Consider the following 27,391-nt stretch of genomic DNA (forward strand, 5'->3'; position numbering starts at 1 on the left):
AACCCTTTTCTACAACATCCTTCTCTCTACAGATCTAATTCAACTACTTTTGCTAATGCCATTATATGATTTTCTTCTGAATAGGGAAAATGTTTTGATTAAAAACCTTGACATTATGTTCAGGATAATCTACCAACCAGTTTCTCAGATGACAGCTGATAGAAGGCAGCATGTATCTAAAGAGTTTACAATCATATCCCTGTGTTATCTTAATTAATGCAGTAAGACCTGTGCATAGAATTCACTCTCTTCATAATATATTGACAGCTGACCTCATTCCTCCATGGCATTTTTAAAATGCATTTATTGTGCTGCAGTGTGAAAACTTATAGAGAAACCCTCTATTACAGAGGAAATTCACATATTGTAATATTTACTTATAATAATTAGTCTCAAGGTGTTCTGAAAGATACAACCAAAGGAATAGAATGAGAGTCCATGAAGACAACAATTGAGTGTGCTGCAAAACATATGCTTGTGGTATTTATCATGCTTTTCATGCATGAAAGGGAAATAAAGGCCTTCTACATCAACCATTTCTGTTACTATTCCATTTTTAAAATTTGTTTTCCTCTGGCCAGTGGTTTCAGTTTGGTTAGGATAAAAAGAAACAGAAAAAGAAAGGAAGAGAAAGAAGAGAAGGAAGAGAAGGAAGAGAAGGAAGAGAAGGAAGAAGGAGCTTCTGGTTCTTAATAATTCAATTTTTTTTTTACTGAGGAGTCCATAGCATTTTCTGGACCAAGGTGACACACACTTTGAATTGTATAAGCAATAAAAACCCATTACTGTGGACAAAGGCAACTCAATTTAAGAGTTGTAAAAATACTTGAATATGAGAAGCTGGAGAGTACTCTTGTTATAATTTATTGATTTGAATAGAGATATGTGTTTCAAAATGGCCATTCCACTAGCCAAAGTTCTGATCTGACTGCTAACCAAAGCAAACAGAACAAGCCACAGTAAGATGACCTTTTGCTTTGTACTTTGGTGGGTTTTTAGCTTATCCAATTGACATGTGATCACAAAGAGGCCCCAGTTAAGTATAGTTATATCATCTACACAGACTTGGAAAATCTTGTAACTACTGTCTGGTACTAAGAACAGTAAAGACATGAGAGGTTTTGCCATTCTGCTAGACTTGTCCCGTGTGAGTCAGATGGTTTGGTGTGGAGCAGGGTGGCACCTCCACAGACAAGGGGCGTGAGTCAGCCCCTGTGAATGCCCTTGTGGGGCACAGCTGGGAGGGACATTGGCCCAAAGTGGCTTCCCAGGGAGCTCCAGCTGCTCTTCCCTCCAAGCTCAGCAGCAGGATTTCAAGCCTGAGAGCTGTCCTGAGCTGCTCTTTGTGGCCAGGTTTGTTTGTGTGAGGTGGGGCACAGCCTGGCTGCTGATTTCACCAAGTCAGCTTCTTTTCCATCTGTCTCTTGGGGCTGCCCCGCTGCTCTCTCTTGTCTTTCATGCTTCACAGAGGGATGTTTTGGCTATTAAGCCAAAGGCTGGCTCAAAAACTGTGCCCTTCTGTGGAGCATGAAAAGCAGCAGGGAAGAGCAAAGCACCTATGGCTCCTGGAGAAAAGCTGGCAGGGGCTGAGAAGCCAAATCCTCTGTACACTGAAGTTAAATATCTCAGATGGAGTGAAAGGACAGATGGAGCCAGACAGAAAAGCAGTGCCAATGTTGTATAGCACTGAAGTTTAGAAAAGTGATACAAAATTCAGCAAGAATGTGACCAATGTGACTGGAGACATCAAGGGAGGGACAACATTTGAAATCTCCATCCTCACTCAAACCAGATGGTGTGAGTATCTTGAAGCCAGTATCAATCTGAATTCTTCTACATTGTAACTTCCTAAGGTGTATCATACTATGCAAATGTCCTCAGGAATTGAATTGTGATCACATATAGACTGAAAAAAAAAAAAGAATTATTTTCTCACACCTTGTACCGTTCCACAGGAATCAGCAATAATGTGTTACACAAAGAAAAAAAGGAGAGTACACATCTCAGCCGACACCTCGTCCTCCATTTTAATTGTAACAGCCTCCCAGAAGACTTTTTGCTCTTTAAAACTCATCTTTTCATGCAATTCACCACACACTCTTCATATAGCTCTCACCACTCTCTTCTTCGACAGCTTCCTAAACACTTAATAATCCTGACTCTTGACATTTAAGAATCTGTTTTGCTTCAGAAAAATGCCAAATCCACCATACTAATCTCCATCTTACCCACCTCACTGCTCCCTCTCCCACTTATGCTCCAGATGGGCTCAGGAAAATTTTCTCAATTATTTTTATTTTTCCCTTTTAAGCTTCCTTATTAAAAAACAACAACAACAACAACAAAAAACCAACCCCCCCAAAAAAAACCCCAACAAACAAACAAAAAAAAAACCAAAAAAACCAACCAAACAACCCCACCCAACCAATTTTTATACGAAAATCTCAAATTTTCTCCCAATTTTCAAGTCCCAAACAGTGCATGCCAGATACTATTTCTTAGACCTGCATTAAGTTTTCACTGTCACACAGCTATTCTCCAAAGCTGCTGTTCACCTGCTTCTTAACCTTCTACAAGTCTGGGTTTTTCCACAGTGTCCTCATTATTATCTGAATTTCTGAGGCACTGTGATCCTCCTCCAGCAAAGTGCTGAGAGGAAAAGGAAAGGCCAGTGCAGCTGTTCCAGTCTCCTCCCACCCCATTCCCCTGCTGATATTCACACCTTCCTCTCTTCACAAAGGAGACTTTCCAGTCTGGTTTCTTCCAAAACATCATCAGATGGTTGCTTGTGAATACAGGAGGACCCTGTGGAAAATCCTATGGGATACACTGCAGTAACAGTTTTGTCTGTTCTGGGATTTTGGAAGCTTTCCCTTGCCACGCAGGAGTTTTTGGTCCATTACAAACACAGTTATGAGGAATATGGGTGAGACTGAAGCTGCCAGAGGTCAGGCAGACTTGTCTCCTGAGTTTCAGACAGAAGGAATCAAGACAGGGACAGAATTATGAATCATCACCTTTCAAGATGTTTTGGGTTCAATCCATGCCTCAATCCAATCTCTGACCCACTGAACTTCTATTTTCAAACAATAAATCCCCATGACCTACTTCACCACTCTTGCCACCTGCCCAGTAAATCAGGGCAAAATAATAACAGGGAAAAAAAGTGAAAAATGTTACCTCTCAACACTCTCAGCTATTAAGCTGCCTACTACTGAAACTAACACCCAGTCAGGTTGTTAGTAATGCTAAATTATTAGATTTATCTACATTCTCACGCCTACACTTACAACTAATAATACGTGTTTGTATAAACATAATTTCACACACAGACACTCTATATAAGTACAATAAACATACTCAGAAGGCATTTTAGGCACTGGTTGAAACAAAATATTGAGGTGTGTCAGAGTCAATAGACAGAGGAGGGGGAGCTGTGTTTTATGTCGAGGAAGGATTTGTTCTTCTTTTGTTCCTGTTTATTGTGGGAGCAGTTATTTTTTGTTAGTTCACTTTGATCCTACATGAAATCAAGTGAAACTTGTGAAAATGAAAACAAAGAATTCTCTACAAGTTTGAACACATTTGGTTGCTTGTGCTTCATTGGCCAAACCAAGTAGTTTTTAATTTTGCTGGTGTTTGCAGGCTTATTTCTATATTCATGTTTTGAAAATACAATGACAAAACCCAATTCACTGGCTGTGAACATTTCATCAAAATTTTGGTTTTCAGAAGCACTTAATCCATGCCTAGAACTTAAAGGTCTCCAGTAGGAATGTGAAGGATCAGGTTTTAAATTACCAAAAAGTAAAACCCAAACTAGGTACCAATAGCACATTGCCAACATTAAATTTTTCACATCTCCCCTTTTAACCAATTTTGTTTTGATACATTGTGGATGAATAAAAGCAGTATTGTGTTTTTTGCAGAGGCTGCTTTCTACTGGACATACACATGGGGAAAATGCAAATGATATTTCCCTCATTCATTTTTGAATCACTGTGAATTACACAACTGAACTTTCCGTATTCCAAACATAAACAGACTAAAATGAGCCAAACAATCTCTTTTGGGATGCTCCTCCTCTTTATGAGCTGGTTTTACAGATATACAGGCAGTGTGGTGCTGAGACAGCCACTGGAGGTTTAGGAAACGTTTAGCCAAAAAGTTGAAGAAGGAGAAGCCAAACATCAACTGGCATTTAACTGAAATGTTACAAGGAGATAAGGTTCCATAAAAGAACATTGTTCTGCACTTATCATTATCCTACAGCCTAGAAAAACTAGTAAAAGATACATTAGCATCTAAGGAAGAAAAAGTATTTTTAATTTCCCATTCTCCCTGAAAAAACTAAAATAAAAATCCCTTGCTACTGATAGCTGGAATTGTGATGTAAAAATTGAGAATAGAAACTGCTGAGAAAGCTTATGAGTACCCCTCTAAATACCTGTAAGCCCCAACTATCAGTGTGCAGTTGGAGGGAAAATTTCCCCCACTCTACTCAGCGCTGTATTGCTCATACTTTACCATATTCATTAATAAATAAATTGATTGCTGCTTGAATATTGGCGTAGTCAAGCTTATCATTTATAACACCTGTGATAAACAAAACCCTCCCCCACCAAGGAATCCACAATTTGCTTATAAACTTCCTTCTCCCTAGCAGACAGTCTCCCTGTACCCCATTGCACCCCGGTCGGGTCCGTCCTGGCCACTAGAAAACTCAGACTGAGACTATTTGCTAGGTTCTTTTCCATCCATCTCCCAGGTCAAACAAAAACACCCAGGAATCACCAGCCATAGGAGTTTTTAATGTTGTGCACTGTGCCTCCCCTAATCCCCGGGAGTCACCCCCACCCAATTTTAAGGTGCCCCAGTCCGGTCCGTCCCAGCCACCGGAATACTCACGAAACCCAAGATTCTTGAAACGAAAATCTCGGAGGTAGTCCTTGAACCAGAAAACTCCTCTCACGTCTGGAATGGAGGGGGTTGGTTTTCCCGGGAGCTGCAGCAAGCAGAAAGTGTGCGAATTCACCGGCAGCGCTTGACGGAGCACGAACTTCACTTGGCAGCAGCGTCCGTGCGCCCTGCAGACAGCTGAGGTGTGCACCAGCGTGCCCCAATCCCTGCAGGCGATCGGGGCAGGCCCAGGAGCGGCCGTGCCCGACCTCTGCCGCCGGCCGGCAGGGTCACGCTTCGGCTGCTGCAACGCGGGCTCAGCCTCTGAGATTCATTGTAAAGGAAATAAGGAACGACCCCGTGCTGGCTTCTCCGAGCCGCTTTATTTCTGTCCCGCGCCAGGATGGCGCTGCTTGGAATCGGCAGCGTGGCACAGGAGGTGTTCTTTGCCGCGGTGGCAGCAGCGCCGGCGTGAGAAGATGGCGCAGCACTCGCAGGCAGCGGCAGCGCAGCGGGGACAGTCTCTGTCCTGGTGGCGGGGACAGTCTCTCTCCTCACGGCGGGGACAGTCTCTCTCCTCACGGCGGGGACAGTCTCTGTCCTGGCGGCGGGGACAGTCTCTCTCCTCACGGCAGGGACAGTCTCTCTCCTCACGGCGGGGACAGTCTCTCTCCTCACGGCGGGGACAGTCTCTGTCCTGGCGGCGGGGACAGTCTCTGTCCTGGCGGCGGGGACAGTCTCTGTCCTCACGGCAGGGACAGTCTCTGTGCTGGCGGCGGGGACAGTCTCTGTCCTGGCGGCGGGGACAGTCTCTCTCCTCACGGCGGGGACAGTCTCTCTCCTCACGGCGAGGACAGTCTCTCTCCTCACGGCGAGGACAGTCTCTGTCCTCACGGCGGGGACAGTCTCTCTCCTCACGGCGGGGACAGTCTCTCTCCTCACGGCAGGGACAGTCTCTCTCCTCACGGCGAGGACAGTCTCTCTCCTCACGGCGCTGGCAGCAGCGGTGCTCGTGTGGGCGATCCCCTCTCGCCAGGAGCCGTGGCTCACGGGAGGCTCAGCGGTGCCGGCGGCGCGGGCAGGAGCCAGGCGGCCGATGCCCCGCGGGGTGACCTCCTTTCCCGGGCGGAGAGGGGTGCCGGCTGCGGAGGGGGAGCCGGCGGGGCACGGGATCCGGCAGAGCACGGGAGCCGTGCAGCTGGAAGGGCAGACAGTGGCACAGAGCGGGGAGGCAGAGAAAACAGCGGCTTTTGCTGTAAGAGAGAGCGGGAAATCGGGGCGGGGGTTAGGTCAGAAGCTAAGATGGGAAAGGCATAAACCCGTAGCAAAGAGAGAAACCCGGAACTGACAGGGAACTTACCAGGCATGGGGAAAAAACCACTGCAAGTGCCCTGGCGAGACAGGAGGCAAACACAGACTAAACATCTTCAAATTGCTATCCCAACCAGACAGGGAAAGACCAAACATACTCAAACCCAGTGCAACAGGAGACCAAACAACCTCAAAAAACCCCACTGCCACAGGCAGAGCTCAGCTGCCCTTGGGGGCTGCAGGAACAGTCAGGAGCCCAAAGAGCCTCCATGGCTGTGCTGCAGACCAAGGCTGGAGCAGGGAAATGCAGGGCTGCTGCGGGATGGGGAGGGCATTGAATTCCAGCACACACCTCAGCTCTCTGATGATCCCGGCACCATGCTGGGCCCTGTTTCAGACTGGAGCAGAGCAGATGTTGATGGGACAGGAGCCCTGCGGGGCTGTCAGGGACCTGCAGCTTGCAAGGTGCTCTGCTCTCCCTCAGGTGCTCTCGGAGAGATCCAATCCCAGCTGGGCACCTCAGGGCACAAGTGGCACTGCCTGTTCATGGGCACACAGCTGATGGCTGCCTGGAAAGGGGCACAGCTTTTAATACCTGTTACTTTCATAATATACACGCAAACCTTTGTCATCTGGGTCACTTGAGTACTTTGAAAAAATGGCAAAGTTTTCCCACCAGGAACAGGAATTTTCTGGATCTACTAGATTCTTCTACTGGTGTCAGGAGAAGAAATACTGATCTTCCCCTCTATTTGAGCCACCAACATTCAGTCTAATATTTCATGACCCCTCCTTCCGGTGTTTCCAGCTCTCCTGGTTAAATGGCCATGTCTAAGGACATCTCTTCAATTGGAGCAGCTGGATCTATGCCCTTCCCCTTCTCCCAGATTTCCTCTTGCAGCTGTTTCCTCCAAACAACTCTCTCAAGAAGACCTTTAGAAGGACTTACTATTATTTTGTCCTTTGAGTTGGCCTCCCTGGAGAAATACCAACAAAAGATTCTCAGAGGCTCAAAACAGCCTTTACTGGGAACTTTAGAAAATTAGAGAAATTTTGGCAAAAGGTTTATTGTGACATTGTAGTGTTATAGTTTGTTAATTTAAGATTTTTCTAATTTTGAGATTTCTTAATTAATGTATTCATGAGTGTGGTGGGTTTTATTGTCACTTGAATATTTATATATTTATTTTGTTGTGAGATAGGATTAGGAGAAAAGTAAAGCGGGCTTAAAATTTTAAAAGGTTATAAAGAAAATGTTATTAAAAGTAACAAAAAGAAAAAAGGTAGTTAATGTGAAATACAAAGCTATGTTTCATGTCAGGTACATACAGGCAACGTGTATATCTGTGATTGTGATATGTGTGGAAACTGACTGTGGGACAGTTATAAAGACAATTCTAATAAATAACTGAGGAAGGAAAGCATGGAAGAAGGCCTTTGAACCTCTCCTTTGTTCACAATTAATCTTTATAAATCTTGATTTAGGAGCATTTGAATTAAAGCTTTAAGGATGTTGCTGTTTGACAGGAACTTTCTGCTTTGAGCTAAAAAGAGTTTTGCAATAATAACCTTTTGAAGTATCATTTTAGAATATTGTTTGTAGTAAGGATCTTTGAAACTATAGCTTTAGAATATATCAAAAGGAAACATGCTTATCTCAACGCATTAACAAAACAGTGAAAAGCAGCTTAACAAAGGAAGATGAACATCTACTCAAGGATTGATAGTTTCCACCAAGGGAAGCTGGATATCACTGGTATGAGATTTGCAATTAAAAGGTGAACCCATCTGGAATCTGGACCTCACCAGCTGAGAGATTTCTTCCTTCTTTCAGAAGACAGACACCACCATCTGGGGATACTCCTTTCTGGGATACATCCTGAGAAAAACTAAATCATAATAGTGTATAGAATTGTGACGTAAAAATTGGGAATGGAAACTGCTGAGAAAACTTATGAGTACCCCTATCAATGCCTGTAAGCCTCAACTATCAGTGTGCAGTTGCAGGGAAAATTTCCCCCACTGTTACCAAGTGCTGTATTGCTCATACTTTACCATATTAATTAATATATTGATTGCTGCCTGAACATTGGCCTAGTCAAGCTTCTCATTTATAACACAATGAGACATAATCCCTGCTGGGATTGCATGGGACATGGGTGCCAATGCTGTGCCCAGGCCGGCTCTGCTGTGCCCGTGGCAGCGCCAGGGGAGTGCCCTGTGCCTGCCCTGAGCCCAGCACGAGCCTTTCCTTGGCTGTTGTGTGCCCTGCCCGGGGCAGGAGGGCACTGCCAGAGCAGCTTTGGTGGCCCCGGGCACCCGGCCGGGCTGCAGCCGCTGCAGGGGCTCCTGGGGAATGTTCCAGAGCAAAGCTGAAAGCAAACAACAGTTTCTGGAGGGGATTGTGCCCCTGGGCTGTGCTGGGAGCCCAAGGGCAACAGCCCCAAGTGCTGGAGCTCAGTGTCCCTCGGCCAGGCCCTGTTCCCTGGCTCTGCCCTGTCCCCTGTCCCTCTCCTGTCCCTGTCCCTGTCTCCTGTCCTTGTCCCTCAGCTCTCCCCTGTCCCTGTCCCCTGTCCCTTGGCTCTGTGGGGTCGGAGGTGGCAGCAGGACCCGGGGCAGCCCTGGGGGAGAACAACCCTGAGCCCCAGCTGGGCCAGTTGCCCCAGTTCCCCCAGGGGTGCCCAGGTCACTCCCAGCATGGGCTCTGCGGCTCCCAGTCACACCCAGTATGATCCCAGTAACTTTCAGTTGCATTCATTACAATCCCAGTATGATCCCAGTCACTCCCAGAATGATCCCAGAATGGTCCCAGGTGTTACCATTCAACCCTAGGATGGTTCCAGCCTCTCCCAGTATGGTTCCACTCACCCCCAGTATCATCTCAGTCACTCCCAGTACTCTCAGTACAATGCCCTTTTCCCCCACTATCATCCCAGTATGGTTCCAGTTACTCCCAGTACCATCCCAGTCACTCCCAGTATATTATTCCAGTAGCTTCCTTTATGATTGCTCTGTGATTCCACTCACTCCTGGCCTCTCCCAGTATATCCCAGTTGCCCGCAGCGTGCTTCCACGCACTCCCAGTTGCTCCCAGTAGCTTCCACCATGATTCCAGTTGCTCATAGCGACTCCCAGTCAACTCCAGCATGATTCCAGTTACTCCCTGTATATCCCAGTTGCCCCAACATAGTCCCAGCTGTTCTCAGCTTGCTCCTAGTGACTTCCAATATGATCCCAGTATGACCCCAGTCACCCTCAGTGTGGTCCCAGTTGCTCCAGTATGATCCCAGTTGCTCTCAGTTGCCCCTAGCACTGGCCCAGTCATTCCAAGTGTGATCCCATTCTCCCTCAGCATGGTCCCAGTCAAACCAGTCACCCCCAGTATGGTTACAGACACTCCCAGTATATCCCAGTTGCCCTCAGCATACTCATGGTCCTTTCCAGTCACATCCAGCTAACCCAATATAGTTCCAGTTTCCACCAGTATGATCCCAGTCACTCCCAGTATATCCCAGTTGCTGCCACTATGATCCCTACTGCCCCACTTCTGGTCCTGCTAGGTCCCAGTGTGCTCTGATCCTGCTCCCAGTGGGTCCCAGTCCTGGGTGTGGTGTGTCCCAGTGTATTCTGGTGTGTCCTGGGGTATCTCGGTGTACCCTGGTGTGTCCCAGTGTCCCGGTCCATCCCAGCCTGTCCCAATCCATCCCTGTCCCAGTCCATGCCTGTCCCAGTCCATCCCAGCCTGTCCCAGTCCATGCCTGTCCCAGTCCATCCTAGCCTGTCCCAGTCCATCCCTGTCCCAGTCCGTGCCTGTCCCAGTCCATCCCTGTCCCAGTCCATCCCAGCCTGTCCCAGTCCATCCCTGTCCCAGTCCATCCCTGTACCAGTCCATCCCTGTCCCAGTCCGTGCCTGTCCCAGTCCATCCCTGTCCCAGTCCATCCTAGCCTGTCCCAGTCCATCCCTGTCCCAGTCCGTGCCTGTCCCAGTCCATCCCTGTCCCAGTCCATCCCAGCCTGTCCCAGTCCATCCCTGTCCCAGTCCATCCCTGTACCAGTCCATCCCTGTCCCAGTCCGTGCCTGTCCCAGTCCATCCCTGTCCCAGTCCATCCCAGCCTGTCCCAGTCCATCCCTGTCCCAGTCCATCCCTGTACCAGTCCATCCCTGTCCCAGTCCATGCCTGTCCCAGTCCATCCCAGCCTGTCCCAGTCCATGCCTGTCCCAGTCCATCCCTGTACCAGTCCATCCCTGTCCCAGTCCATGCCTGTCCCAGTCCATCCCAGCCTGTCCCAGTCCGTGCCTGTCCCAGTCCATGCCTGTCCCAGTCCATCCCAGCCTGTCCCAGTCCGTGCCTGTCCCAGTCCATCCCAGCTTGTCCCAGTCCATCCCAGTCTGTCCCAGTCCATGCCTGTCCCAGTCCATCCCTATCCCAGTCTGTGCCTGTCCCAGTCTGTGCCTGTCCCAGTCCATGCCTGTCCCAGTCCATCCCAGCCTGTCCCAGTCCGTGCCTGTCCCAGTCCATGCCTGTCCCAGTCCATCCCAGCCTGTCCCAATCCATCCCTGTCCCAGTCCGTGCCTGTCCCAGTCCATCCCTGTCCCAGTCCATGCCTGTCCCAGTCCATCCCTGTCCCAGTCCGTGCCTGTCCCAGTCCATCCCAGCCTGTCCCATTCCGTGCCGGTCCCTTCTCAGCCGCCGTTTCCCGGATCCTGCCCCTCCCGCCCCCGGAGCTGCCGCCGGACGCCCCCCAAGGTGCTGCCGGGGCTCGGGGGCTTCGTGTTGGGCTTCGTCTGCTGGGCTGGGGCTCGGCCTCCCCTGCGGGAGAAGGTGAGGGGGGTCCCCGGGGGTCGTGTCCCCCCTCAGAGCGTGTCTGACTCCCCCATGTCCCCCCCATGCCGGGGTCACCCCCTTTTCTCTGCCCAGAGCTCCCGACCCAGCTCCTGCTCCCCCTGGGAGGGGCTTTGGGGACTCCCCCGGGGACCCCCTTGAATCCCCATTTTGGGGCACTGGGACCCCCCTGCATCTCCTTCCCCAGTTCCAGGACCCCCTGCACTCCCTTGTCCTGCACCAACACCCCCTGCACCCCCTTTCCCGGGTATCCCCCTCTGCCAGCCCCTGGATTCCCTGTTTCCATGAGCCCAGGGACCCCCGGACCCCCATTCCTGGCTAGCCCGGGGCACCTCACCCCCAGGCCTCCCTTTGCTGGGAAACCCGGGCTGGGCACGGGGCTCTGCAGCTGCTCTGGGATTTGTGATCCCCCAGAGGAAAGGGAGGGAACAGGAGAGAGAGAGACAAGGGGATCGGCAATCAGGGATCGCAGTCCCAGCTCCCAGTTCTGCTCCGCTGGGGCTGGGACCCGCAGCCACAGGAAAAATGGATCCAGGATCCCAGTTGTCTTAGGTTGCAAATAGGGGAATTCTATTCCTATCTGTTAGAGGTGGGGCACTGATTGTCTGTTCATTGGGCACTTTTCTTAATCTCTTCCACAACCAATCCCCCCCCACTTTGTCACTTTGTACAAGGGCAGGCAAGGACAGGACAAGGGAGAATGGATCCAAATGGAGACAGATTAGGTTTAGCTAAGGGATTCAGAAAAAAAGACTCTCCTGGAACAGGTTGCCCAGAGAAGGCGTGCATGTCCCGTCCCTGACAGTGGTCAAGGCCGGGCTGCACGGAGCTCCAGACAAGCCGGTCTACTGCAAGGGCTCCCCAGCCACAGCAGCGGGGTTGCAGCCACGGGATTTTTCAGATCCCTTCCAAGCTCAACCATGGCACGACTCCATGATTCTGGGATGCTTCCCCTTCTCATCCTCTGGCAGAAAAAGAAACTTGGCCCCAAGTTCCAGACTGCAGACCGTGTCTTTTGGCAGCCTGCAACTGTCTCAAGAGAGGATGAAAAGAGATGACATTACTGACACGATTTCCCTTTTCGACTTGAAAATTCAATGCTGCACTCCTGTCCACTCAGGCAAAACTGTCAGAAGAGGCAATTCTTCCCCATGAAATGCTTCGTCTCACCCAAAGAAGAAAGAAGCCACAAGACAGCACTCTTCTTTATTGCTCCATTGTTTTCTTTGGTTATTTCTCTAATAGGAATGACTTTGGGGTGTGATTTGTTTCTTTCTCTCTTTCGTTCCGCGGGGCACAGCAGCAGCAGCAGCGCTTCTCTCGATGGGTTTTCCGTTCGACTTTCCACTGGCTCCCCATCCCCTTGGCCCTCTCACACTCGCTCTGCTCCCGTCCCGTCCCGTCTGTGTCCCGCCTCTCCCGCCCGGCTCACGCCGCGTCCCGCACGGCGCCCCTCGGCGGGGCCGCCCCGTGCCCGCCGCTGCCCGGCCCGCCGTGCTTCCGCCTCCGCCGGGCTCTCTCCGTCCCGCCCGTGGCGCCGCTGGAGGTGCCGCTCGCTCTGCTGCCGGCGGAGCAGCACGGTCTTTCGGCTCCGCCCGGCGCGGGCTCTGGCCCGGCCCCGGCCGAGGCCCCGGCCCCGAAGGAAGCCCCTGCCGCGGTTCCGCCCGCAGCCGCCCCGCTGCCGCCCGGCTCCCGGCCCGCCGCCGACAGCGCTGCCGGCAGCTTCCCCGCTCCGAGCTCCGCCGCTCGCCAGCTCGGCCACCGGCCCCGAGCCGCCGCAGCCCGGGGCGGCTCGGCAAGCAGCAGCGCGCCGGGCGCTCGGCTGCCCCGGGCACAAGAGCGAGAGCGCGGTGCCGCCCGCACGGGCGGAGAAGCCTCGCCCAGAGCAGCTCTGCCGGGAGGGCCGCTGCTGGGCAGCGGCGGCTGCGGCAGCGTTTACTCCGGGACCCGGTAAAAGACGGGGCCGGGTCGGAGCGGGGCGGCGGGCGGCGAGCTAAGCCCGCCGCTGGCCTTGGCTCGCAGGCGGCCATCAAGCGAGCGTGCCGGGAGCGCGTCTGGGAGTGGGCGCGGCCGGTGAGGGAGCGGGGCCCGCGGAGGAGCCGGCGGGGCGAGCCGGGCGGGGCTGAGGCGAGGCCCGGCAGGGCGGCAGGCGGAGGGGAGCGAGCGTGGAGAGAGCGGGGCCCGCGCAGCGTGCCGGGCCGGGCAGTGGCGAGCCGCGGCGGGGCCGGGCAGGGGGCCCAAGGCGCAGCGCAGCATCGGCCCCGCTGTCGGCATCGCGGTCCCCCCGCAGCACAAGGGCGCCCTTGTGGCCCTGGAGCTGGCGCTGCTGTGGAAGGTGTGGCGGCCCGGCTTCCATGGCGTGGTGCGGCTCCTGGGCTGGTTCGAGGTGCCCGACGGCTTGGCGCTGGTCATGGAGTGTGCGGAGCGCAGTCAGGAGCTCTGGCACTTGCTGGAGGAGCGGGGCTTCCTGACGGAGCCCGTGGTGCGGGGGCTGCTCCGCCCGGTGCTGGAGGCCGTGCGGCACCGCAGCAGCCGCGGTGTCTGCACCGCGACATCAAGGCCGAGAACATCCTCGTGGACCTGGGCACGGGCCAGGTGAAGCTCATCGACTTCGGGTGCGGCACGATCCTCCAGGACATGTTCTACACCCGGATGTCAGGTGAGCCCAAAGCCGGGCCCAGCCGGGCAGCGGAGGTTCCCCCCTTTGCTGGCAGAGGGGAAACAGGGAGGGAGGGAGGGAGAATCCTTCTTCAGCCAGCTGCAGCCCAGTTGCTTTTTGGCAGGGCAGGGGCTGGCTGTTGTGGAACGGGAGCTGGCTGGGAGGGAGGGAGGGAGCAGCATGGGCCTGATGAGCTGCGCCCGTGTCCCATAGGAATGCCGGAGTACAGCCCAGCGGAGTGGATCCTCTTTGGCTGCTCCCATGGCCAGCCAGCCACCATCTGGTCCCTGGGCATCCTGCTGTACGAGCTGTGCTGTGGGCACCTTCCTTTCCACAGAAGATGTGGAAAGGCCATTGGAGCCACACCATCCAAAAGACCTGGTTTTCCCGTGCCTCTCCCTGGCTAGAGGCAGGGCCCCTTTAGCCGTGGTTATTCTTTCTTTCCTGGGCATTCATACTAGAGGTACCTTTTAAGGGGATCTGACAGATCATACCCAGCAGCTTGGTCATGGCAGGAGGCTCCCTTCACCTTACTGGAACTCCCTCGATTAGTGTTTCCTTCCTTGAGTTGAGTTTTCCCTCCTTGTGCTGCTAAGACAGAAGTGGGTTTCCCATCCCACGTTCCCATGCCTTCCCCATGGTCACTCAGGAAGAAGCACAGGTCAGCTCGTGGGATGTACTCTCTCAGTAGGTGGGGGACGTTGGGCTCTGACTTTGGGGCCTGTGACTTGCACTAGTGCTGCATTTATCTTACCTCCTGCCTCATCTCCCTCATTTCCTCTTTAAATTCTTTTCTGAGGTCCTTAACCACAGCACAGACTGCATCAGGCCTGCATGGGGCCATTGATCACATTCTCATTATTTCTAAGCTTGTTGGTGGCAGAGCCCACTGTCTCTCGGTTGGTATGGGCATTAATGGTTGCAGTGAAGGTGGTGTATTGAGATGGCCCCAGATTTGCCAGACTCCACAGCATTTGGGTGCTCTGATTTCATCTTCGATCTCCTTGGTTCTACAGGGGCGACTGCTGCTGGCTGTGGCTGCCCTTGCAGTTCAGCTGGAACCTGGCTGGTTGTAATGTCTGTGGGTTTCACTCCTGCACGGTCAGACTCTTCCTCTTTGAGGCAGGGGGAGGGTTTCTCACCAGCTGGGGATGTGTGTGTGCTCCTTCAGCATCTGGCCACCTCCTTGTTTGGGGAAGGGTTTTCTTTTCTGTTCTTCCTTTTCACCTGTAGAATTTCTTGCCAGTGAGTTGCTAATGGCAGGTGATTGCTGGGTGCTTCAGACAAAGGGAGAGCTCTGTTTCTTTGGGAGTTTTCCCTGGGGAAGCAGGAGGAGGGCCAGAGCTACTGTGGGATTTGGGCTGGGGGAAGGGGCTGGGTGCAGCTCCTAGCCCTGTCTTGGCTTTGGAGGAGCACTGTGGGAGCCACTGCTCTTGGGGAAAGGAATTCCACTGCTGCTGCAGGAGCCCAGCCCAGAGCTGCTTCCTCTGCCGTGGGGTGAGCCTCTGCTGGTGACAACAGCCACTGAACTGGGACCTTATTAACACCCACCTCAATAAAGGAGACACCAATCCCCTTCTGCTCGGATGCCTGGGATCCTGAGCTCGGCTCTCCCTGCCCTGCTGGGAGCCCCTCACCCCTGCCTGTTAGCTGTACTTAGCCGAAGCAGGAGGCCCGAGGCATCATCTTACAAGGGTAACAAGGCTCTTCTTTTATAGGGCTTTACCTATATGCAACATTGACATACGATTCTTTCAGTCTTAAAGAATAATCTTAAATTTCATTCACGTGAATTTTGACCTCTGTAATATTTGTGTACGATAGATTTGAGTTAACTCTGTTCTGAATCATGTCTTCATAGAATCATAGACTCATGGAATCACTAAGGTTGGGAAAGGTCTGTGAGACCATGGAGTCCCAGCAGTGCTCGATGCCCAGCTTGTCCCCAGCCCAGAGCCCTGAGTGCCACCTGCAGGCCTTCCTGGGACAGCTGCAGGGATGGGCACTGCAAAGCTCCCTGGGCAGCCCCTGCCAAGGCCAGAGCAGCCTTTCCCTGGGGAAATTCCTCCTGGTGTCACTTCCATCTCCTTGATGTCATCCTCCACATCTACTTCCATGTCCTCAACCTGCTCTTCCACGTCCACCTCCATAATTTCTTCCTCATTCAGCACCATGTCCACTTCCATCTCCTCCACAGTGTCTCTGTTAGTCTGCAAGAGACAGCACAATGTCACAGTGGGGTTCCTGTCCCACACCATCCATTGCCACGTGGCTGCAGCCTGCTCAAGCAGGCTGCCCCCTCCCTGGAATGGCACAGTACCTCCACTGGCGCAGCAGTGCTCATCCTGCTGGGATTGGTGCTCCAGAGCAGGCAGCAGGAAAAGCCCAGGCAGCAGCAGCAACAGCTGAGTGCTGACGGGCAGAGCGCAGAGCGAGCGCCAACTGAGTGCTGGCAGCAGGCAGAGTGTCTGCTGTGGTGGTTTCCAGGTGCTGGACGTTCCACCTGGAACACTGTGGGAGCTGTGATGTCACAGAAGTTTCAGGGCCGCTCCACACTGGGAGGTGGGCGTGGTGGAATGATGAAAATCTTGAATGGTTTGGCTTGGAAGGGACCCTAAGGATCATCTGGTTCCAAGCTGAGCAGCCTCCCAGCACAGCAGGTTGCTGCGGCCCCTGTCCAAGCTGGCCTTGGATGTTGGTGGGCATGGGGTATGCACAGCCTCTCTGCGCTGGTCCCTGTGTCAGGGACAAGCACCCTGACAGGAAAGAACTTCTTGCCATCATGGAATGGATTCCAGCTCTTGCAGTTTCATCCCATTCCCCCTTGTTCTGTGACTTCAGTTGCTGACAAAGAGTCCTCTCCCACTTCCCTGTGGGTCAGGCTGTTCCTGCAGTGTCACACATGTGGCTGAAGCTGCAGCCAGGAGAGAGAGAAGCCAAGCTGGCAGAGAGAGGAAATGGGGAAAGTGACATGAGAGATGAGAGGAGAAGGAAAAAGTAGAGACATGCAAGGCATTGGGTTGGGTGGGCTGTGGCATTCATGCCTTTTATTAGAGGCCAGGTTCTCTGGTGCACTCAATGACTGTGTGATTGCGGCGTGTCCACAGTGAGCCCGTGTGAGCGAGCTGCACTCCCAGAGGCCGGAGCACACTTGCTTCAAGTGCTGATGAATGAGGCCAGAGATGGGTCTTTGTGTGGAACTCCAAACGCTGTGCATTGCCATGAAGAGGGTCCAGGGCCAGAGAGAAAATGAGGCTGGGGTCTGAGGGTTTCATTCGGGGGGGAGAAGGGGTGAAGCCAGGACCAGCAGGGGAGAAGAGAGAGGAGAACATTCTCTGGAGAGTAGATATAAGGAAAAAATGGCAGTTGAAGTGGGTGATAGCAACAAAACCTGCGGATTGCAAGAGGCTGCAAGTGGCCATGGGTGAGAGCCTTGCATTCAGAGGGGTTTCTCTGTTTCACCTTGGTCCCCTTTGCCCTAAGGTATTACAGTTGCAATGAGAGGTCCCTGGGCCTCCACAAGTGCCCCCTTTTTGTTTTCAAGAATGAAGGCTTCTGCCATGGACTTTTGCAAGCGTTGAGCAAAACTGGATAGAATAACCAAGACAATGAATACAAGAAACAAAGCCCACAAAACAGTCTTGACTAAATCACAGAATCACAGAAACATGAGTTTGGAAGAGACCCCTAAGATCATCAAGTCCAACCTATGCCCTAACATCTCAACTAGACTATAGCACCAAGTGGCATGTCCAGTCTTTTTTTAAACACATCCAGTGATGGTGATTCCACCACCTCCCTGGGAAGACAGTTCCAGTGCTTTATTATTCTTTCAGTGAAAATTTTTTTCCTAATATCTAACCTATACCTTCCCTGACGTAGCTTGAGACTGTGTCCCCTTGTTCTGTCAGTTGCTGCCCGGTGGAAGAGACCGACCCCCACCTGTCTACAACCTCCCTTCAGGAAGTTGTAGAGAGCAATAAGGTCACCCCTAAGCCTCCTCTTCTCCAGGCTAAACAACCCCAGCTCCCTCAAATGTTCCTCGTAGGGCTTGTTTTCCAAGCCCCTCACCAGCCTCGTTGCTCTCCTCTGGACACGCTCAAGTATCTCAATATCCTTCCTAAATTGAGGGGCCCAGAACTGGACACAGTACTCAAGATGTGGCCTCACCAGTGCCGAGTACAGGGGGAGAATGACCTCCCTGCTCCTGCTGCTCACACAAGTCCTAATGCAGGCCAGGATGCCGTTGGCCTTCTTGGCCACCAAGGCACATTGCTGGCTCATATCCAATCGGCTGTCAACCAGCACCCCCAGGTCCCTTTCTGCCTGAACACTATCCAGCCACACCGTCCCCAGCCTGTAACGCTGTAGGGGATTTTTGTGGCCAAAATGCAGAACACGGCACTTAGACTTATTAGACTTCATATTGTTGGACGTAAAGATGAAAGCCAGCCTTTCATGCCCCAGTCTTTCAACAGTCCAGTGAGCCAGTCGTTGTTGCCTTTTGTCTGGATCTTGTTGATTTGATCTGTGAGCAGCTGGCCGCTCTGGTATACTGAGTCCCTATGTGAGAAGAGGTTGACATGCGTGGCCATGGGCAAGAAATTGTGGCTTGGCTGTGGAACCACCCATGCGAAGGCATGCGGCATAGTTAGGAGCATCCAGCTTCCTGCTGCAGTGGCAAGAAAGGACAGCATCCTTTGACTTCAGCTAATTTACTAGTGGGTGGAGGCTTGGGTGGCCTGAAAGTAAAGAGATAGGGAGATTGCAATGTGAAACTGAAATTCTGGTCCCACTAAACTTTCTCTTCTGTAAGGCAAGGGTTTGAAGTCAGCTTATTAGAAGAATCAAATATCAAGGCTAGAATACAGTTTTTCCAATTGTTAAGCGGGATATCGCAGTTAGTGGTGTCTGAGCTCTCTTGGTGTTGGTGTGTGTGGTCCACACTGCTTAGGAGATCTTCTTCTGTCCTTCTTCTTCTTTTGCAGGCTGCTGCTGTCTCTCTTAGGCTTTTGTTCTGTTTTTCTGATGGTGGCTGTGGTGTTTGCCTGGCCATTGGCAGAAGAGTTTTATGTTTTTTGCTGGGATGCGTCTTGGGCCTGCTGCTGTAGAGACACAAGCATATCCTCCCTCCCAAGTAATGAATGGGAAAGGGCCCATAATTTGTTTGGATTCAGGGTCTTTGATCAACACAGGTGGCTTTTCTTTTTATTGGGCTGCCAATTAAATATAAAATGCCTGATGACTGGGGGAGTTGTTCAAAAAGTTGAGCACATCAAGGGCCTTGGCCAGGCTCTCAATGGGAGATAATATGTGGACTCCCTGTCTCTGTTGATCAAGGATCCTTTGGATGGAAGAGTGGGCCCTCTGGACTATGGACTGTCCTGTGGCAGAGTGTGGTATGGCTGTGACATGTTTTGTAGCCCACTGGTCAGAAAACGGTTGGAATCAGTGGGAAGTATAAGCAGGACCATGATCAGTTTTAATTTCCTGTGGAACAGGGGAGGTGGAAAAGGCTAAAAAGGAACGTTTTATAGCATCTTTTGATTTTTCAGCAGCATGGGCAGGGGCAGAAATCGCAGCGTTGTCGGTGTGGATTGAGACGGGGATGTATTTTAGTCTCCCAAAAGGGGCTTGGTGTGTGATGTGTGATTGCCCGATCTGGAGAGTCTTTAGTCCTCTTGGATTGAGTGCAGCTCTGACAGAAGCAAAGGCACGTTGCTGACAATTTGGGCAGGTGGCTGCCATGAATCTTGCCTGATCTTGGGTAATTTTAAAGATGCTGAGCGGTGCAGGAATGTTTTGATGGTAGAAGTGGTGGCGGATCCTAGCCTGGTCAGAAAGATTCCGTAGGGAGGTTTGGAGAAGCATTGCTGAGGCATCTGCTCTAGCATTGCCTACTATAAATGCAGGAAGGGTGGTATGAGACCTTGTGTGCATGATATAGTGTGGGTGTTGTCTGTGGGACAGAAGAGAAATGAAAGGGGAAAGCAAATGCTCTAGTTGGGGTTAGAAATGTCTTTGAAAATGGAATTTTCGGCCCGCTGCACTAGGTCATAGACATGTGCCGAATCAGTGATCAAAGGAAGAGGTTCTTTGAAAGTGGAGAAGGTCCTAAGGACTGCAGTCAATTCAGCAATTTGGGCAGGGTGAGGATGCCCTGGCTTGGCTTTTGTCTCTTGAGCAATGCGGGCCCAGGGCAGTGCAGAGCAGGGTGGGAAGCAGAGCCCGGAGCCTTTGGAGGCTGCAAGCCTTAAACATCAGCCCCTGCAGCAGCCCAGATGCAGGTGCCACAGTTGCCAAGGCTGTCAAGGCCTTGAGAGCGGGCAGGTGGATTTTGCATCCCTGTGGGCTGATGGCGGCTCTGGAGCCAGGAGTGGCTGTGGCTGCAGCAGGAAGGGTGGCTGAAAGTTTCCTGCCTTGCTTTGGTGGCATGGCTGCAGGGGCCAGTGCAGTGAGAGCCCCCTCTGTGCTGGTGAGAGCTCAGCTCTTGGGGACGCGGCTGTGCCCCAGCCCAGGAGCAGCAGCAGTGGCCAGCGGCAGCAGTGGTGTCAGTGGGACCCCCTGTGCACAGGGAGCCCCAGCCGCGGGGTGGCCGTGGCAGCAGCCCCAGGGAGCTCCAGCCTCGGGATCCCGGAACAAGTGGAAATCCCAACTGTGCAAACGCTGCCTGTGCCTCTTGGGTTTTCTTTGGTTGAGGGGATTTCGAGGTACGTTAGAAGTCTCTTTTTCTCTAACTTAGCTGTCGAAGGAAGAGTTGAGAAGTATGTGCTTCACTCTCTTAAGGTTGATTTTAATATTTTGTCTAAAACATTTTTTTGCTGGCCTGCTGAGGTTTGTTCAGCAGGTCAGCTTAAGGTACTCTTTTTGCCTCTTGGGTTGGTGTTATCTTTTATATTAAAACCTGACTATACTATGTTTACAAGAATGTTTTAATAGCTATTACTTAAGTTACTTAGTGACTTTCTACTTGAAACCAATATGTGAATGGTAATATCGTCTTTCATATGGATGCTAGCGAGAAGAAAGAGGAAGGACTGGGTACACCCAAATTTTTCTATCTATGTAGATAATACCAAACTCTTTCGTACAAGGTTCAAAACCTCTGTCTACAGTGCTCTAAATGTTTTCCGTTCACTTTGTGATTACTATTACTAGACTATCTAAATTGTTGTGACTTTTAATTCTTGACATAAAGGTGGTAACATGCTTTATGGGTTAAATTCAAAGGCCCAGGGGTCTTTGGCTACATGCCAGGGTCTCTGAACCCCCTGCCAGGGATTTAAAGCCCCCTGGCTGGGGCTGGAATCATTTAGGATGGTCAGGGGGAGGTCCGGGGTTCTGACAGTGCCCAAAGGAATGAGAAAGAGAAGTGAAGTTTTATAAAGAATCATTATTTATTTGCTGAACATCGGCAAACACGAGGATTTACAGAACACATTTCATTACAACAATCCTCATAACAACAACAACAACAATCTACTGCACATATTTCCATGGGATCCTATGGAGTAACAATCTTCAAAACATATTTACAAAGAACTACTAACCTAAGAACATATTTACAAAAATATCCTAACTTTTCAAACATATATACACCGCCGTAATATCTACAGCCATCATCTGCATCAGTCCTGGAAGGAAGAAAGAAGCAAAGCTGGAGTCAGCTGCCAGCACTGGGCCCAGCTGGGCCCCAGGAGCTGGGACAGGGCTGGCAGGGCTGGTGTGGCCCCAGGCAAGTGCAGGGCAGGCCAGGGCTGGTGCTTGTGGCAGCACAATCCAGGCCCCCTGCGGGCAGCGTGTCCCTGAGCGGGGCCATCCAGCCCAGCCCCAGCCTGGCGCCAGGGCAGCCACTGTGTCTGTGGGCAGGGCATGGGGAGCATCTGCCTGTCTTACTTGTGGGGCTCCATCTTCATCCAAGGACCATGGGCTCCTCCTCATCCTTCTCATCCACTTCCATCGCCTCGATGTCATCCTCCTCATCAACTTCCATCTCCTCAACCTGGTCTTCCACGTCCACCTCCATCATCTCTTCCTCATTCAGCACCATGTCCACTTCCATCGCCACCACAGTGTCTCTGTTAGTCTGCAAGAGACAGCACAATCTCACAGTGGGGTTCCTGTCCCACACCATCCATTCCCACATGGCTGCAGCCTGCTCAAGCAGGCTGCCTCCTCCCTGGAATGGCACAGTACCTCCACTGGCGCAGCAGTGCTCATCCTGCTGGGGTTGGTGCTCCAGAGCAGGCAGCAGGAAAAGCCCAGGCAGCAGCAGCAACAGCTGAGTGCTGACGGGCAGAGCGCAGAGCGAGCGCCAACTGAGCGCTGGCAGCAGGCAGAGTGTCTGCTGTGGTGGTTTCCAGGTGCTGGACGTTCCACCTGGAACGCTGTGGGAGCTGTGATGTCACAGAAGTTTCAGGGCCGCTCCACACTGGGAGATGGGCATGGTGGAATGATGAAATCCTTGAATGGTTTGGCCTGGAAGGGACCCTAAGGATCATCTGGTTCCAAGCTGAGCAGCCTCCCAGCACAGCAGGTTGCTGCGGCCCCTGTCCAAGCTGGCCTTGGATGTTGGCGGGCATGGGGTATGCACAGCCTCTCTGCGCTGGTCCCTGTGTCAGGGACAAGCACCCTGACAGGAAAGAACTTCTTGCCATCATGGAATGGATTCCAGCTCTTGCAGTTTCATCCCATTCCCCCTTGTTCTGTGACTTCAGTTGCTGACAAAGAGTCCTCTCCCACTTCCCTGTGGGTCAGGCTGTTCCTGCAGTGTCACACATGTGGCTGAAGCTGCAGCCAGGAGAGAGAGAAGCCAAGCTGGCAGAGAGAGGAAATGGGGAAAGTGACTTGAGAGATGAGAGGAGAAGGAAAAAGTAGAGACATGCAAGGCATTGGGTTGGGTGGGCTGTGGCATTCATGCCTTTTATTAGAGGCCAGGTTCTCTGGTGCACTCAATGACTGTGTGATTGCGGCGTGTCCACAGTGAGCCCGTGTGAGCGAGCTGCACTCCCAGAGGCCGGAGCACACTTGCTTCAAGTGCTGATGAATGAGGCCAGAGATGGGTCTTTGTGTGGAACTCCAAACGCTGTGCATTGCCATGAAGAGGGTCCAGGGCCAGAGAGAAAATGAGGCTGGGGTCTGAGGGTTTCATTCGGGGGGGAGAAGGGGTGAAGCCAGGACCAGCAGGGGAGAAGAGAGAGGAGAACATTCTCTGGAGAGTAGATATAAGGAAAAAATGGCAGTTGAAGTGGGTGATAGCAACAAAACCTGCAGATTGCAAGAGGCTGCAAGTGGCCATGGGTGAGAGCCTTGCATTCAGAGGGGTTTCTCTGTTTCACCTTGGTCCCCTTTGCCCTAAGGTATTACAGTTGCAATGAGAGGCCCCTGGGCCTCCACAAGTGCCCCCTTTTTGTTTTCAAGAATGAAGGCTTCTGCCATGGACTTTTGCAAGCGTTGAGCAAAACTGGATAGAATAACCAAGACAATGAATACAAGAAACAAAGCCCACAAAACAGTCTTGACTAAATCACAGAATCACAGAAACATGAGTTTGGAAGAGACCCCTAAGATCATCAAGTCCAACCTATGCCCTAACATCTCAACTAGACTATAGCACCAAGTGGCATGTCCAGTCTTTTTTTAAACACATCCAGTGATGGTGATTCCACCACCTCCCTGGGAAGACAGTTCCAGTGCTTTATTATTCTTTCAGTGAAAATTTTTTTCCTAATATCTAACCTATACCTTCCCTGACGTAGCTTGAGACTGTGTCCCCTTGTTCTGTCAGTTGCTGCCCGGTGGAAGAGACCGACCCCCACCTGTCTACAACCTCCCTTCAGGAAGTTGTAGAGAGCAATAAGGTCACCTCTAAGCCTCCTCTTCTCCAGGCTAAACAACCCCAGCTCCCTCAAATGTTCCTCGTAGGGCTTGTTTTCCAAGCCCCTCACCAGCCTCGTTGCTCTCCTCTGGACACGCTCAAGTATCTCAATATCCTTCCTAAATTGAGGGGCCCAGAACTGGACACAGTACTCAAGATGTGGCCTCACCAGTGCCGAGTACAGGGGGAGAATGACCTCCCTGCTCCTGCTGCTCACACAAGTCCTAATGCAGGCCAGGATGCCGTTGGCCTTCTTGGCCACCAAGGCACATTGCTGGCTCATATCCAATCGGCTGTCAACCAGCACCCCCAGGTCCCTTTCTGCCTGAACACTATCCAGCCACACCGTCCCCAGCCTGTAACGCTGTAGGGGATTTTTGTGGCCAAAATGCAGAACACGGCACTTAGACTTATTAGACTTCATATTGTTGGACGTAAAGATGAAAGCCAGCCTTTCATGCCCCAGTCTTTCAACAGTCCAGTGAGCCAGTCGTTGTTGCCTTTTGTCTGGATCTTATTGATTTGATCTGTGAGCAGCTGGCCGCTCTGGTATACTGAGTCCCTATGTGAGAAGAGGTTGACATGTGTGGCCATGGGCAAGAAATTGTGGCTTGGCTGTGGAACCACCCATGCGAAGGCATGCGGCATAGTTAGGAGCATCCAGCTTCCTGCTGCAGTGGCAAGAAAGGACAGCATCCTTTGACTTCAGCTAATTTACTAGTGGGTGGAGGCTTGGGTGGCCTGAAAGTAAAGAGATAGGGAGATTGCAATGTGAAACTGAAATTCTGGTCCCACTAAACTTTCTCTTCTGTAAGGCAAGGGTTTGAAGTCTTCTTATTAGAAGAATCAAATATCAAGGCTAGAATACAGTTTTTCCAATTGTTAAGCGGTATATCGCAGTTAGTGGTGTCTGAGCTCTCTTGGTGTTGGTGTGTGTGGTCCACACTGCTTAGGAGATCTTCTTCTGTCCTTCTTCTTCTTTTGCAGGCTGCTGCTGTCTCTCTTAGGCTTTTGTTCTGTTTTTCTGATGGTGGCTGTGGTGTTTGCCTGGCCATTGGCAGAAGAGTTTTATGTTTTTTGCTGGGATGCGTCTTGGGCCTGCTGCTGTAGAGACACAAGCATATCCTCCCTCCCAAGTAATGAATGGGAAAGGGCCCATAATTTCTTTGGATTCAGGGTCTTTGATCAACACAGGTGGCTTTTCTTTTTATTGGGCTGCCAATTAAATATAAAATGCCTGATGACTGGGGGAGTTGTTCAAAAAGTTGAGCACATCGAGGGCCTTGGCCAGGCTCTCAATGGGAGATAATATGTGGACTCCCTGTCTCTGTTGATCAAGGATCCTTTGGATGGAAGAGTGGGCCCTCTGGACGATGGACTGTCCTGTGGCAGAGTGTGGTATGGCTGTGACATGTTTTGTAGCCCACTGGTCAGAAAACGGTTGGAATCAGTGGGAGGTATAAGCAGGACCATGATCAGTTTTAATTTCCTGTGGAACAGGGGAGGTGGAAAAGGCTAAAAAGGAACGTTTTATAGCATCTTTTGATTTTTCAGCAGCATGGGCAGGGGCAGAAATCGCAGCGTTGTCGGTGTGGATTGAGACGGGGATGTATTTTAGTCTCCCAAAAGGGGCTTGGTGTGTGATGTGTGATTGCCCGATCTGGAGAGTCTTTAGTCCTCTTGGATTGAGTGCAGCTCTGACAGAAGCAAAGGCACGTTGCTGACAATTTGGGCAGGTGGCTGCCATGAATCTTGCCTGATCTTGGGTAATTTTAAAGATGCTGAGCGGTGCAGGAATGTTTTGATGGTAGAAGTGGTGGCGGATCCTAGCCTGTTGAAAAACATTCCGTGGGGAAGTTTGGACAACCCTTGCTGGGGCATCTGCTGTAGCATTGCCTACTATAAATGCAGGAAGGGTGGTATGAGACCTTGTGTGCATGATATAGTGTGGGTGTTGTCTGTGGGACAGAAGAGAAATGAAAGGGGAAAGCAAATGCTCTAGTTGGGGTTAGAAATGTCTTTGAAAATGGAATTTTCGGCCCGCTGCACTAGGTCATAGACATGTGCCGAATCAGTGATCAAAGGAAGAGGTTCTTTGAAAGTGGAGAAGGTCCTAAGGACTGCAGTCAATTCAGCAATTTGGGCAGGGTGAGGATGCCCTGGCTTGGCTTTTGTCTCTTGAGCAATGCGGAGCCAGGGCAGTGCAGAGCAGGGTGGGAAGCAGAGCCCGGAGCCTTTGGAGGCTGCAAGCCTTAAACATCAGCCCCTGCAGCAGCCCAGATGCAGGTGCCACAGTTGCCAAGGCTGTCAAGGCCTTGAGAGCGGGCAGGTGGATTTTGCATCCCTGTGGGCTGATGGCGGCTCTGGAGCCAGGAGTGGCTGTGGCTGCAGCAGGAAGGGTGGCTGAAAGTTTCCTGCCTTGCTTTGGTGGCATGGCTGCAGGGGCCAGTGCAGTGAGAGCCCCCTCTGTGCTGGTGAGAGCTCAGCTCTTGGGGACGCGGCTGTGCCCCAGCCCAGGAGCAGCGGCAGCGGCCAGCGGCAGCAGTGGTGTCAGTGGGACCCCCTGTGCACAGGGAGCCCCAGCCGCGGGGTGGCCGTGGCAGCAGCCCCAGGGAGCTCCAGCCTCGGGATCCCGGAACAAGTGGAAATCCCAACTGTGCAAACGCTGCCTGTGCCTCTTGGGTTTTCTTTGGTTGAGGGGATTTCGAGGTACGTTAGAAGTCTCTTTTTCTCTAACTTAGCTGTCGAAGGAAGAGTTGAGAAGTATGTGCTTCACTCTCTTAAGGTTGATTTTTATATTTTGTCTAAAACATTTTTTTGCTGGCCTGCTGAGGTTTGTTCAGCAGGTCAGCTTAAGGTACTCTTTTTGCCTCTTGGGTTGGTGTTATCTTTTATATTAAAACCTGACTATACTATGTTTACAAGAATGTTTTAATAGCTATTACTTAAGTTAGATAGTGACTTTCTACTTGAAACCAATATGTGAATGGTAATATCGTCTTTCATATGGATGCTCGCGAGAAGAAAGAGGAAGGACTGGGTACACCCAAATTTTTCTATCTATGTAGATAATACCAAACTCTTTCGTACAAGGTTCAAAACCTCTGTCTACAGTGCTCTAAATGTTTTCCGTTCACTTTGTGATTACTATTACTAGACTATCTAAATTGTTGTGACTTTTAATTCTTGACATAAAGGTGGTAACATGCTTTATGGGTTAAATTCAAAGGCCCAGGGGTCTTTGGCTACATGCCAGGGTCTCTGAACCCCCTGCCAGGGATTTAAAGCCCCCTGGCTGGGGCTGGAATCATTTAGGATGGTCAGGGGGAGGTCCGGGCTTCTGACAGTGCCCAAAGGAATGAGAAAGAGAAGTGAAGTTTTATAAAGAATCATTATTTATTTGCTGAACATCGGCAAACACGAGGATTTACAGAACACATTTCATTACAACAATCCTCATAACAACAACAACAACAATCTACTGCACATATTTCCATGGGATCCTATGGAGTAACAATCTTCAAAACATATTTACAAAGAACTACTAACCTAAGAACATATTTACAAAAATATCCTAACTTTTCAAACATATATACACCGCCGTAATATCTACAGCCATCATCTGCATCAGTCCTGGAAGGAAGAAAGAAGCAAAGCTGGAGTCAGCTGCCAGCACTGGGCCCAGCTGGGCCCCAGGAGCTGGGACAGGGCTGGCAGGGCTGGTGTGGCCCCAGGCAAGTGCAGGGCAGGCCAGGGCTGGTGCTTGTGGCAGCACAATCCAGGCCCCCTGCGGGCAGCGTG

At 51.4% G+C, this 27,391-nt stretch overlaps 1 protein-coding gene across 1 annotated transcript in view; it reads left to right on the plus strand.

Moving 5' to 3' along the window:
- The window catches only part of LOC135299814 (zinc finger protein 271-like), a 593,489-nt gene that overhangs the window by 15,324 nt on the left and 550,774 nt on the right, over positions 1 to 27,391 (plus strand). The gene's annotated exons all lie outside the window — the stretch shown is intronic.

Source organism: Passer domesticus, chromosome 4 (genome assembly GCF_036417665.1).
Source record: "Passer domesticus isolate bPasDom1 chromosome 4, bPasDom1.hap1, whole genome shotgun sequence".
NCBI classification, from domain to species: Eukaryota; Metazoa; Chordata; class Aves; order Passeriformes; family Passeridae; genus Passer; species Passer domesticus.